The sequence below is a fragment of the Rhinoderma darwinii genome, chromosome 13 (genome assembly GCF_050947455.1).
Source record: "Rhinoderma darwinii isolate aRhiDar2 chromosome 13, aRhiDar2.hap1, whole genome shotgun sequence".
Lineage (NCBI taxonomy): Eukaryota > Metazoa > Chordata > Amphibia > Anura > Rhinodermatidae > Rhinoderma > Rhinoderma darwinii.
In genome coordinates, this window is record NC_134699.1 from 7,409,927 (window position 1) to 7,423,541 (window position 13,615).

Here is a 13,615-nt window from a genome sequence, read left to right on the forward strand (position 1 = left end):
TCTACCTCCAGAGAACCTCTGTCTTCAGGCAATCAGAAGCTATTTCTGCAACTCTTTGGTGCAAGAAAAGGTCTAGCACTCGGTAGACTTTAGCCACCTAGCAAGAGAAGCCTTACTATCTCCTTGGGTCATTCCCTGGAAGGCATTTCAGTGCCTGATGGTATTCATGCCCAATCAACTAGAGCCACCGCAGCCTCCTGGGCAGAAATTGGAGAAGTTCCTCTTCAGTTCATCTGCAAAACAGCATCCTTTACTTTGCTAAAGCACTACAAGCTGGACACTCCTTCCCCTGAGCGTTCCGCCTTTGGCACCAGAGTAATAAGTAAAGCTATTCAAGACCCACCCGCATTGTACTAAGCTATCTAAGTCCCATGGGTGCTGCTGAGGACTATTACGAAGACGAAAATTTGCTTACCTTAAATGTACTTTTCCTTGAGTCCGAGGCGGCAGTAGCCCACCCAATTAATTTAATTGCACTTCGTTTGCTTATCCTTATTTCACACACCTAAGGGTAACTGAAGCCTTTATGGTCTAAGGGAGGGACTTGGGAGTTAACTCTTTGCGGCTTTTTAGTAGGTTCTGTCCTTTATTTCGGGTTGGAACACATGGGTGCTGCCTTGGACTCAAGGGAAAGAAAATTTCAGGTAGGCAAATTTTTGTCATTCCAAACCTGGACATGAAAAGGAAACTGTAGATGTCAATATTGGTGGATGCCATGTTTTGCTTTTGGTCTTTGGTTGCCTCCATTTATTTAGTCCATCCAAGCTGGTGAATAATCAGGATCAAAACTTTTCATCTATGGAGACCTTTTATAGGAACCTTATGAATAGACCTCAATGAGGGTTGCTACGTTATTTACCCAAAAATACTGGCCAGGTTTCCCAGGTAAAAATGGGTATGGTTTTGGGGCATGGCATGTGACTTGCAATGTAGGGCCGGTTTCAGATGGCCATAATTCCGCAGCATTGTAGCATCCGTATTCTACAAAACACGGTTGTTCAGTAGGTTTGTACATCAGGATAAGTAATGTATGTACACAGTGACTCCACCAGCAGAATAGTGAGTGCAGCTCTGGAGTATAATACAGCATGTAACTCAGGATAAGTAATGTATGTACACAGTGACTCCAGCAGCAGAATAGTGAGTGCAGCTCTGGAGTATAATACAGGATGTAACTCAGGATCAGTACAGAATAACGAATGTGACTCCACTGTTTATGTAGATTAGCTCTATATATAAATCGTATAATGGGGTTTAGAGGAGAATATATATATAGATTTCTATAAAACATTTCAGTAGATCTGAATCCACTTTGTCGTGTGCTGCTAGTAAAGCAATTGCCTAATATATTCGGTAAAGTAGTTACACAGGTGAAGCTTCGCTTTTAATGATCCCCAGTTGTCTTCTAGTTAAATGCATTTACAGGTAACATGCACCGTATATATGAGCCCCCCCTCTCTACATGTCACCTGCCTGAGGCCTCTCTCCACAGCCGCGAACTGCAGATTTATAGAGCACAGGATCAGCAGCATCAGATGGATATATAGGAGCTGTCCGGAGTGCTGAACCAGGTGACAGGCACCTGGTCTGTGACAGGAGGGGACGCCAGAGTAAATCTCAGACACATTCACTCATCGTTTTTATCATTTACGAAGTTTATAAGGAATAAAATATACATTGAACTCCGAGATCCTATAAAGTTGTAACAATCTTGTAAAATGTACTTTACATGGGGTAAGACCTTTTTATGTCATATCTGCAGAATATGCCATATGTGTCTGATGGGTGCGGCCTATCTCTAGAATGGGGGTCCGTCGATCCCTAACCTGCCAGGTGAGGCGACCGCCATCATGGCATATCCTGTGAAGGAAATACCCCTTTAAAGGGCCTTACCTCTAGGACCCGTGCTCTTTATGATACAGAATCTGTATGACGTCCTATCAAAGCTGAAGTACAGAGGTTTTCTCAAAATAGCTGCCAAAGTGCCATTAGTTGGCACTTTGTTAAACGGCTTAGTAGGTGCGATTGTGCCCGCCAGCTCTGCCTACTAACAGCACATGGTAGATATTGTACAGTAAAGGTGTCCTTTTCCTAAATTACTATATCCCTATAAAGCTGCAAGAAGGCCCTATTAAAGCTTCCATAAACTCTGAACTGATGCTGGTCGGTGTATAACCAAGTTCTGCAACTTTCTAATATACTACGCGTTTCAATTTCTCACCATTTAAGACCTCTGTTTGCTGCCATTGTATTGAAACCTTGTACAGACCTAATACTTCTCACAGCTGCAGGTTGGTTACAATTGTATCCAGTATAGACCATTATCAGCAGTACAAATCTCTCTCCAGTCCTGATAGTTTGATACACTTTACCTGCACTGATACATTGTAGCAGTCTGGAGTCCAGACTATTCAGCTGACAGGATAACTGTAGCACACCCTCAGCTATGAGACGTTTTAGGTCTGTACAGGTTTTCAGAATTTTGGTGTAACCCTGTATTGACAGCAAGCAGAGATCTTGAAAATGGTCAGGAATTGGAACGCAACGTATATTAGGAATCTGCAGAACTTTCTTATTATACAATGATTAAGATTTATTTGATAAAAACTATTATAAGGATGCCGAAGTGGGATAAAACACCACCTGATGCCAGTCTCCGGCGCCCGCTCCAATGCTTGTTGTGATTTGTCTAATGAACAGATCGTTGTATGATGTGATGTCCGTGCAGGGACCTGGAAACCGTGTGGGAGACAAGATTTGGCAGGAAGCCGTCATTACCATCACCCAAGAGAATGAGCGGTCTCTTATAAATCTGTCATCTGAGCCGAGCCCCTTCTGACAGCGCCAAAACTCCTGGGGAAAATCTGCGTATTAACCTCCGGGCACTGCGTCTGATATGAGAGGTACGTGGCAGACACAATGTGACAAGATAAAGTTACTCTAAATTAAACTTTGTCTCTGTTATATATACAATATGGCATCTGAGGGACAATATGGCTACAGGTGACCTGTTTTTTTTGTTGTCATCCGATCATACTGTAGACCTGTACTTGTAGATGGCTCTAAGGAGTTGCGGCCATTTTTTTTGTAGCTGTGGAGCTATCGTTTAGTCACAGAGTCACCCAGAAATGCATAGCCTCTGCTGTCTCCTCCCCTATTATTTGCACGCTGTCAGCTTTTACACGGATTTGAATGCAGCTGCTGATCTACGGTAGCCTAGAAGGGAAAGTCTGAAAGAAAATTAGATGAGACATTAGGATTTTCCATTTTAGTACAAAACTGTAAGATTGTGAAATCCTTGTCCTGAGGTGTGTGGGTCCTATATGGGTCTGGTGTTGGCTCCCATACAACCACCCTTTACATTGGTCAAATATCAGACCGTCAAATATATAAATAAAAAATAGGGGTTGCTGCGGGAAGCATAAGGGGGGGGGGGGTCCTCCATGCGGGAACTCCCTATATAAGCCAGGATAGAGTTTCCCCTACTGTGGAGGATGAGGTTGGAAATTCATCTGAATGCCCATGCTCTGCTTCCCCTGGTGATAACCGCTTCAGTTCACAATGTTAAAGATCTCTGCTTGCTTGTCAGTGAATTCTTGAAAGCTGGAAAAGACCTCATACTTTTCACTGTTGATGATTTGTTACAATCTTATCTAGTTTAGATCATTCTCTGTGAACTAAATCGTCTGGACTCCAGGCTAATACATTTTACCTGCACTAATACATTGTAGCAAACTCTCAGGAAGACATAAGGCCTGTTCACATCTGCGTTGGGGCCTCTGTCACAGATCCTGGCCCTAAATACCGTACACAATAGCGTAGCACGCAGCTCTATGGCTTCCGGTAAAACGACGGAAACCAAACGTAACCCTTTAAAGTCAATGGGTTGCATCGTGAACCGAAGGTGTCCGCCGTGCAATGGAACCGGCACTTCTGTTTTTTTTCATCATTCTGCTCCTCTGACGAAACAGAGCAACGGAAACACCAATGCAGATGTGAACAGGAGCTAACCAATCAGCGTGTTTGTTTCAATGCTTCAATGTCGGTTTGTGTCCTTGAGACGTGTAATATCTGATTCTGGGAAAGCTGGGTGGCCTCCATTACAGCTCACGCAAGGCTTGTTACTCAGCTTTTCCAAATTCCTGAAAAGCAAATCTACCTAGTCATGCAGCAATACAGGGCATTGATATGGTCACGGTTGTCACCCAGCTTTCCCAAGATTAGATAAACGCTGCCTCTTACCACTTGTGGCTGGAGCGGCTTTCTTCTAATTTTGAGGTCTGTATCCTCCAATCAGGATATTTGCTGGTAAAAAATAAGTTACATAAACCTAAAAATCTATATCTATGCAGTTTACACATAATCCGCTCGTACGGTAACTCGTCGTTATATCGTCCGTTTTGATGGAGGACCCTGGTCTTTAGTTCTTGGTGCTCAGAAGAGATGTTCCTTGGGCTGACAGACCTGAGATTGACCTTAATTCTCCTCCATTCTCAGGTCAGACAGTCCTGGGGACATCTCTCAATTAGTGGTGGTCAATGGTGGCAGGACGAGGGCCAAGGGGAACGGCACGAGGGGTATTTCCTAGAAATGAAGGAAGCGGAGATTGGAGGTAAATAGTCTTTAAACTTTGAATTAAAGAGTTGTCTGGGATTAGATAAAAAGTTTTTGTTTTTTTTTTCTTCAATAAACAGCGCCACTTTTGTCCATGGCTGTGTCTGGTATTGCAGCTCGGCTCCATTCACTGGCTTACTGCAACACCAGGCAGAGCCTATAGACGAGTGCCGCTGCCCTTTAAGATAAAAATATATATAATCCGATTTTAAACAAATTTTACTAAAACCTGATAGATCCCGGATTATCAAATATACTGGATTATTGGACCGTTATAGAAAAATCTATAAAACGCACTTGTCAAGGAAAGCGAATATAAGATGTCAGGTAATCATGACTTTGTAAAACTTTTTAAAAAATAATTTAAAAAAAATGGCACAAGTTGGTGAAAAAATGTTTGGTAGAATTAAAAAAATATATATATATTAGGATAAACCTTTTATACTGTGTTTTTATATCTTACGTTTATTTTAATAAAAGACGGAAGATGAGTAAAAAAAAATAAAAATACGGTACCGATAACGACTACATTTTTACTGCCCTTTCATGCGTCTTCCTATATTCTGTTTTTAGACAATGATGAAAAAAATTCACACCTACCAAAAAAAAGCAGCATTATTTTACCGGTCTGAAAAACATCCCCTCTGACCCACTCCGCTTTTAAAGCTACGACACGTTAAGTCTTCCCCATTTTAACACTGCAAGCCGCCATATTAAAATCCCATCAGTATAAAGTATGGTGGACGGTCCGCCTTCACAACGGCTGTCTGGTGATCGGGGTCTTGAACTGTTGCAATGACTTCCTATACGAGTCATACTGGCAATAAGAAATGTAATGTGTTCGAGTTTCTACGCGATTTTACAAATTTTATCTTCAAAAAATTAAAAAAGATGATAATAGTTTAGACCCTTTAGTGTTACAGACAAAATAGTAAATGAGAAATAAAATATTTTTTTTTCAATAACCGTATGCTGAATAATAAGATTAACAGGAATAATAGACAATAATAATATAACAATTGTAAAGTAATAATATAAATAAATGACAACAGGAATAATAAACAATGTAATATGAACAAATATAATAGTAATGATAGAAATAAACAAAAAATTTAACCGGTTCCTGACCGCTGGCTGTATTTACGGCCGGCGATCAGGGTCCTTATAACATGCGCCATAGACTATTTACAGCGCGGGTTTTAGCTGGCTGCCCGAGCGGTCGGGCAGCTGAATGTCGGGTCTCCGGCTGTCAGTGACTGCCGGGGACCCTGAGGAGAGGATAGAAGCAGCTTTCGCTGCTTCTATTGTGTCTGATCTCTTCTACACAGCTCTGTGTATATGACTAGAGGCCGATACTGTGACCGTGATTGTGTGACTGGTCACATGATCGCCAGGTACCGTCAGTGGTAGACTACTGCTGGGTCTTACTAGACACAGCACAGCCCTATTCGTGACAATGAGTCCCTATGAGAAGGCTGATTCCCCCTGTATCTGCTGTGCAGCCCCAGTTACATTGGAAAAACCTGGTGTGAAAGCAAAAAAACAAAAACATTTGTCCCCCAAAGGTCTTTTCTGACCTATTGAGGGACAGACCATAGTAATAAAAAAATAAACGTAAAGTGCAAAAAAAAATAATTTATAAATACACCTAAAATACCCACTCCAAAAAAAGCCCCTCACATGTAATATATTAAAATTTACTGTAGACAAGGACAATCACAAATAAAAGGTCTATTTTAGGGTAAAAATGTTATTAGCAGAAAAAAATAGCTAAAAAGTAAAAAAAATGTTTTGTTTTACTGTTATTTTCAAACTTGAAGCCTAATAATTCAAAAATGGCAAAAAGGATGTGATTAGAAATGATAAGAAAAAAAGAAACCTGCACGGTCTACGGAAAAAAACACAAAAATCCCGTTGCTAGCCCAACAAGTAAGTTATAGCCGTTTATCTAACGTGCTAAAAATGGCTAAACGGTGTCTGGTACTGAACCGGTTAAAATATAATTTTTTTTTATGCATTTTTGAGGACCCCAATAGGGAATTAACCAGGAGGAGGAGGGGAGCTTGTTATCTATATAAAGATGTTATAAAAAAATAAATAATGGCAGAATTGCTGTTTTCCTATCAGCCGGTCTTCCAAAAAAAAATAATTCAAAGTGATCAAAAAGTTTTATGAACCCCAAAATGGTATCAATAAAAACTACAAGTCCTCCTGCAAAAAATAAGCGCTTATACAGCTAAAAAAAATGATGGCTCTTAGAATGGGGCGACACAAAAGCAAATTATATTTTTTAAAAAGCAAAAATAGTAAAACATAAAAGCTGTGTATGGCTGTAATCGCAGCGACCTGTAGAATAACGTTTTTATACCACATGGTGAATTATTTTTTTATTATTACCCCCCCCCACACAAAACAGTTAATAAATATGCACCCCAAAATAGTTCCAGTAAAAATTACAACTTGTCCTCAAACGACTAAGCTATGACTTTTGAAATTACGTTTTTTTTTCTAAAAAAAAAAAAACTGGAAAAAAAAAAAATCGCTCAGTCATGAAGGCCCAAAATAGGCTGGCCACTAAAGGGTTAAGGCCGTCTTCACATCGCGTTTATGAACTACGTTTATTTTGCACTTCGGGAAAACTCACATCTGAACGTATGCGTTTTGGCCGTCAGTCAGAGGTAATGTAAAGGGGCTAAAAATAAAAAATTTATGTAAAACCTCATTGTCCAGAACTAGAAAAAATTGCAGCTTTCTTCAATGAACAGCGCCACACCTGTCCATGGGTCGTGTGCGGTATTGCAGCTCAGCTGCCTTGAAGTGAATTAGAGCGTTGTGCTGTTTTTGGAAGAAAGCTGCCATTTGTTTTTCTGCTTCGGGACAACCCCTTAAAGGCTGCGTAAACCTTGGAAAGAGATTTTTGTTTTTTAAATAAAAAGTTCAATCCGTGTGTCGGGTGCAACTCATTACATTAAGTGATCAACTTAGATGGTAACGGCTCGATCCTGCGTGTTAGGGCTTATTAACACTAACGTGGGGAAACTCAGACGTGAAAAACGGCAGTTTTTCACGTCCGCGTTGCCCAGTGCGGGTCCCTTTTCCATGGATCCCCATAGACTTGAAGCTATGGAGGGATCTGTGAAAACGGATGATAATGGGACCGATTCTAATTTTTCATCAGACCCTTCACGCAGTCTGTTGAAACGGCCGTGTGACCGGCCACATTGCGATACAAGCGTCCGCGTGACGGGTGTTGTTTTAATGGCCATCACCCCGATGTACTCTACAGTCGTCTGAATAAGGCCTTAGAGACGGGCAGAACCCGCTGACACTGAACCAGGGTGTATAAATCCCCGATCCTACTTTGTGATGGTTCCTTGGCGTCACCCGTGAGCCACACACACCGTTACTATACGGTTTCGGTTACATTGTGGCTATAGATTTATTGGGGAGTGAGGCCGATATATGAACAGTATAAGTGGGGGGGGTCTGTTCTGCAACTTTCTAATATACATGGTCTTAAAATTTGTTACTGTTTTCATTAGCTCTGCTTGCGGTCACTTAATTGGAACATTATTGTTTACATTCATTCACACAGCTGAGGGTTTGCTACAATTGTATCCAGTCCAGAAAATCCTCTAGGAGGTAAATATAGCAGCAGCTCAAATCCCTCTCCTGTTCTGACCTTTTGCTACAATGTATGGGTGCAGGTAAAATATATCAGTCTGAAGTCCAGACTATTTATCTCATACAGGATTTCCTAGACTGGATAGAATTGTAGCAAACCCTCAGCTGTGAGAAGCACTAGATGCCTGAATAGAAACAAAAAATTTTCTATTTACTCACAGCAAGCAGAGGTCTCGTGAGGAACTGAAACACAAAAGGAGGAATTTATTAAGCCAGTTACACTAGTTTTGTGGCACAAAGTTGCAAATTGTGACGGACGTAATCTTTGTGCAATAATTTGCACCACTTTTGTAAAAATGGCAAAGGGTGGGTGGGGGTTAACCGGGATGGGGCGGGGCTAGGCTAGCAAGTTTAACAGATTTAACATTTTTAAAGACCAAAAATGGTGGAAATTGCTTCGTCACTCTAGTTTTCATTTTCTATCTGAAGTACGGCCCAAGATGCGCCAAATTTATCAATATGCGTGCGCCGAAAATAAATTTAGAAAAGAGAAAAGCCACAGAGCGCACCAATAGGGAAAAAATCTGATTGGCACCGGCAAAAGGACCAGTGGTGAAAGAAATACTCGCTCGTCTGTTCATCGAAATAAATTTGGCGCATAACACTCCAACAAACTTCCGTTCTAGACTGCGGCATGAATCGTCCGTCTTAATAAATCCCCCAAAATCTATTAGAAAGTTGCAGAACTTCACTATACAAAGAATAAACCTCAAACTAGACGCCGGCCCTTTAAACTGTTCATCACCCATGAACTATAACTCCCAGCATACCCGGACAGCCGCATGTTGTGAGTTGTAGTTTCACGACCGCTGGAGAGTCACCGATTCAAATTTTTTTGAAAAATCCCCCAAAAGTCCGGTCACTTATCGTTGATCTTTATCATTACATTCAGAGACCTAAATCTCTAGTAGTCCTCGATTTTTTTATAAAGTTGATATAATATAAAGGGAGATGTGATCGCTCACCTGTCAGGTACCTGCAGGTCTCATCTTCACTATATAATCTAGTGGCTCAGTCACAATTTATAAACCGCACCCAATACAACCCCCCCTCCCCCTCCAGATGGTGCAAGGTGATTGGCTACTCAGACCTGCTTGTGTGTGCTTCCTGTGTATGGTCGGGGGGGGGGGGGGGGGGGGGGTGTATTGGGTGTGGTTTATAAATTGTGACTGAGCCACGATGTCCTGTCTTATAAACTGGACAAGCCCAGCAGCAGAGACCCCCACCTCATATCTAGATATATCTGTCAGGGTGCCGGCAGCCCCACACCCATGTATCCCCATCAATGAAAAAAGACACATGTCCATCAAGTTCAACCAGGTGATGGGAAAGGGGAAGAAATGAAAGAAAAATTCTACTCTGAAATAGGGGCTGATATTTTTCAGTTCTAGGAAATTATCTTTTTTTTTTTTTTTTTTAAGGCCATGTAATGTCCCTGCTGTGACGGCTCCTGCGGTCGGCTATTAAAAGGGTCACAGATCTACGCCAAAATCTGCACCACGTTGCGGGAAAAACAACTTTCATACTTACCCCCTCTCCTGTGCGTGGTATGGCCGCCTGGGATGACTCTGCAACCTGTGATTGGCTGCGGCGGTCACATGGGATGAAACGTCATCCCAGGAGGCCGGACTGGAGAAGAAGCCAGGAACTCTGTGGAAGTATAACTTTTTTTTTTTTCTTGGGATTTTTGCAGCGGAATCGCTGCGATACCGCAGCAAATATTGCAACGCAACAAGAGCAGCGATTCTGCAACATTAATGTACATGCCGCGGCTGAAGAAACCGCACTGCGGGTCAATTTGTGTGTGTTTTTTCGGCATGCATTTTTTTTCCGCTGTGGGGACGAGATTTGTTGAAATATCATCCACTCAGCTGCTACGGTAATACGCTGCGGACAAGGAATGCGTTGCGGAAAATCTGCAGTGTTTACACCGTGTTCCTACCCTTACAGTAAAGAAGACTTGTTGCCTCTGCAGGTTGAACCTTTTTTTCTCCAGACGGAGGGAGTGCCCCCTTGTTTTTTTAGGGGGTCTTACAAGGAACAGGATTTCACCATATTTTTTGTATGTGCCATTCATATATTTATATAAGTTAATCATGTCCCCCCTTAGTCGTCTTTTTTCAAGGCTAAATAGGTTTAATTCTTTTAATCTTTCCTCATAACTTAGATTCTCCATGCCCCTAATTAGCTTCGTTGCTCTTCTTTATATTTTTCCTCCTTTCTATGAACTGGAGCCCAGAACTGAACTGCATATTCTAGATGAGGCCTCACTAATGCTTTGTAAAGTGGTAATATTACATCCCTGTCCCGCGAGTCCAGGCCTCTATAATACACGACAATATCTTGCTGACCTTTGAAGCAGCTGATTGACATTGTGCTGCTATTTAGTTTATGATCTAAAAGTCCATCCAGATCCTTCTCATCAAGTGACTCCCCCAGTGTAGCTCCCCCTAGGACATATGATGCTGCAGATTATTGCACCCAGTGTAGCCCTCCCCCCTAGGACATGTGATGCTGCAGATTATTACTCCTAGTGTAGCTCCCCCTAGGACATGTGATGCTGCAGATTATTACTCCTAGTGTAGCTCCCCCTAGGACATATAATGCCTGCCAAGTGGACGCCCAAACACTCAGTGCGTCCAAATTCGCTTGTAATTTACAAACATCTGCCTTAGACTGAACTATATTACATAGCTTGGTGTCATCTGCAAAAATATAAATCGTGCTATTAATCCCATCCTCTATATCATTAATAAGTTGAATAATAGTGGTCCCAGCACTGAACCCTGGGGTACACCACTTATTACCGGGGACCACAGAGTAGGAATCATTGACCACAACTCTCTGTAATTGGATTGAGAATTGGCTCAAGGATATAGCCAAACGATACTTTCTAAACCTATAGTCCTTAATTTACCCATTAGACGTCTGTAAAGGCATTTGACACTGTCCCTCATAAAGTCCAAAAACACTACATCCACAGCGGCCCCTCTGTCTAGGCTTCTGCTCACCTCTCATATAAACACTATATCCACAGCGGCCCCTCTGTCTGGGCTTCTGCTCACCTCTCATATAAACACTATATCCACAGCGGCCCCTCTTTATGAGAGGTGAGCAGAAGCCCAGACAGAGGGGCCGCTGTGGATATAGTGTTTATATGAGAGGTGAGCAGAAGCCCAGACAGAGGGGCCGCTGTGGATATAGTGTTTTATATGAGAGGTGAGCAGAAGCCCAGACAGAGGGGCCGCTGTGGATATAGTGTTTATATGAGAGGTGAGCAGAAGCCCAGACAGAGGGGCCGCTGTGGATATAGTGTTTATATGAGAGGTGAGCAGAAGCCTAGACACACTATATGCACAGCGGCCCCTATGTCTCGGCTTCTGCTCACCTCTTCATAAAAACAAATCCGGTTGTGACAACTTCTGTCCTTAGTAAAACTGTGCTGGCTGTCACTTATACAATTATCTGTCACATAATCCTGTATATAGTCCCTCAAACATTTTTACAACAATTGATGTTAGAGACTGTCACCACATTATAAGTGTCCTATCTCCTACATAATGTGATCAGCGCTATAATGTAGATAAGTGTGTTTTATTTTAAAAAACAATTTTGAGCACGTTATGAAAAATTTTAGATTTATACTAATTATTTTATTAATAGACAAATGGGCGTTTAACTTTTGATCAACTGGACGTTGTAAAGAGAAGTGCATGACGCTGACCAATCAGTGACCAATCAGCGTCATACACTTCTCTCCATTCATGTCCATCTGTATTCACTGCATAGCGTGATCTCGTCACTGTGCTGACATCAGTAACTTTACTGAAGTGTCTTGGGAGTGAATAGACATCACCTCCAGCCAGGACGCGATGTCTATTCATACTCCCGACACTTCGGTAAATTTTCTGTGGGACTTAATCACACAGCACAGCGTGAATGGAGAGAAGTGTATGATGCTGATTGGTCACAGTCATAAACTTCTCTTTACAACGCCCAGTTGTCTATTAAGAAACTAAATGGCATAAATCTAAACTAGCTCATAACTTGCTCAAAATTTATTGTTTTTCAAAATAAAAACCACTGCTGTTCTCTACATTACAGCACCAATCCGATTATGTAGGAGACAGGGCACTTATAATCTGGTGACAGAGCCTCTTTAAGCTTACTGGTCTATAATTACCCGGGGAAGACCTAGAGCCTTTTTTTTGACAATCGGCACCACATTTGCCCTGCGCCAGTCTCTTGGCACTATACCAGTCACTAGAGAATCTCTGAAAATTGAAAGGGTCGATAGAAATAACTGAACTAAGTTCTTTAAGAACTCTTGGGTGTAACCCGTCTGGTCCTGGGGCCTTGTGTACATTTATTTTAACTTACCTTGGACCTTCTCTACATTCAGCCAATTCACTATACTAATTGATGTATTAACAGCACTGGCCCCGGCCACATCAGCGCTCCTCAGCACTGGCCCCAGCTCCTCAGCACTGGCCCTGCCTGTGCTGCTCTTCTGTTGTATTTACAGAGCTAAATAACCTATTTAGTAACTCTGCTTTCTCTCCCTCGAGTAACTCCTCAATACCACTATTTGGGGGTCCTACATGTTCAGACCTTGGCTTTCTGGCGTTTATAGACTTACATTTTTTGGGATTTGTTCTGCTATCCTTGGCCACTTGCCTTTTTTATTTTGTATTTTTGCTGATGTTATTACGCTCTTTATCATTTACTGGCTGTAGCACAGATTTGTATTTTTGCCCATATTGGTCCAATAACTGTTGCACTAGGTGGTAGGATAAGGAGGTCCTAATAATATACCTGGAAGAGGCCATATAGTAGGTTTGCTGAGGCCGACTACTGACCCCCCCCCCCCCCCCCAGGTCTGTCCAGTGCAGTTCCCTGCTCCATCTCTTATAACGCTGCTGCGTTCACTGGCAGTGTTAGGTCTTGTTCACATGGCTTTACTTGCAAGCCGATTCTGATGCTTTTTCAGCGTAACAATCCGTGTGGAAAACACCTATTTTGCTTTCTCTTGTTTTGGAGGTCTTTTGCAAAAAAAAATTGTTTATCGTTCTGCCTGAAAATTCATATTGAGATCAATGGGACGCTAAAAAGAAGAAAAAAAAAAAAAGAGCGCCAAAGACATTCGGCACTGAAAAGCACTAAAAACAGCTCGCCGATTTATAAAGTTCAAAGCCAAAACCTCCATGGGGCAGATTTTAAAAGCAAAACGTGCGGAAAAGCAGCATCTGAGTATTCAGCCCCAACGTAATATGATGTGAACATACGAATAGGAGGATAATGGGGGGGATCCAATAGG

General features: G+C 41.9%; 1 long non-coding RNA gene across 1 annotated transcript in view; it reads left to right on the forward strand.

Annotated features, from left to right (window-relative positions):
• LOC142666061 (uncharacterized) overlaps positions 1–13,615 on the forward strand; it is a 46,153-nt gene that overhangs the window by 21,891 nt on the left and 10,647 nt on the right. Inside the window, exon 2 of the long non-coding RNA XR_012851628.1 lies at positions 2,701–2,903. This is a non-coding gene — a long non-coding RNA (uncharacterized LOC142666061). The remainder of the gene's footprint in view (positions 1–2,700; positions 2,904–13,615) is intronic.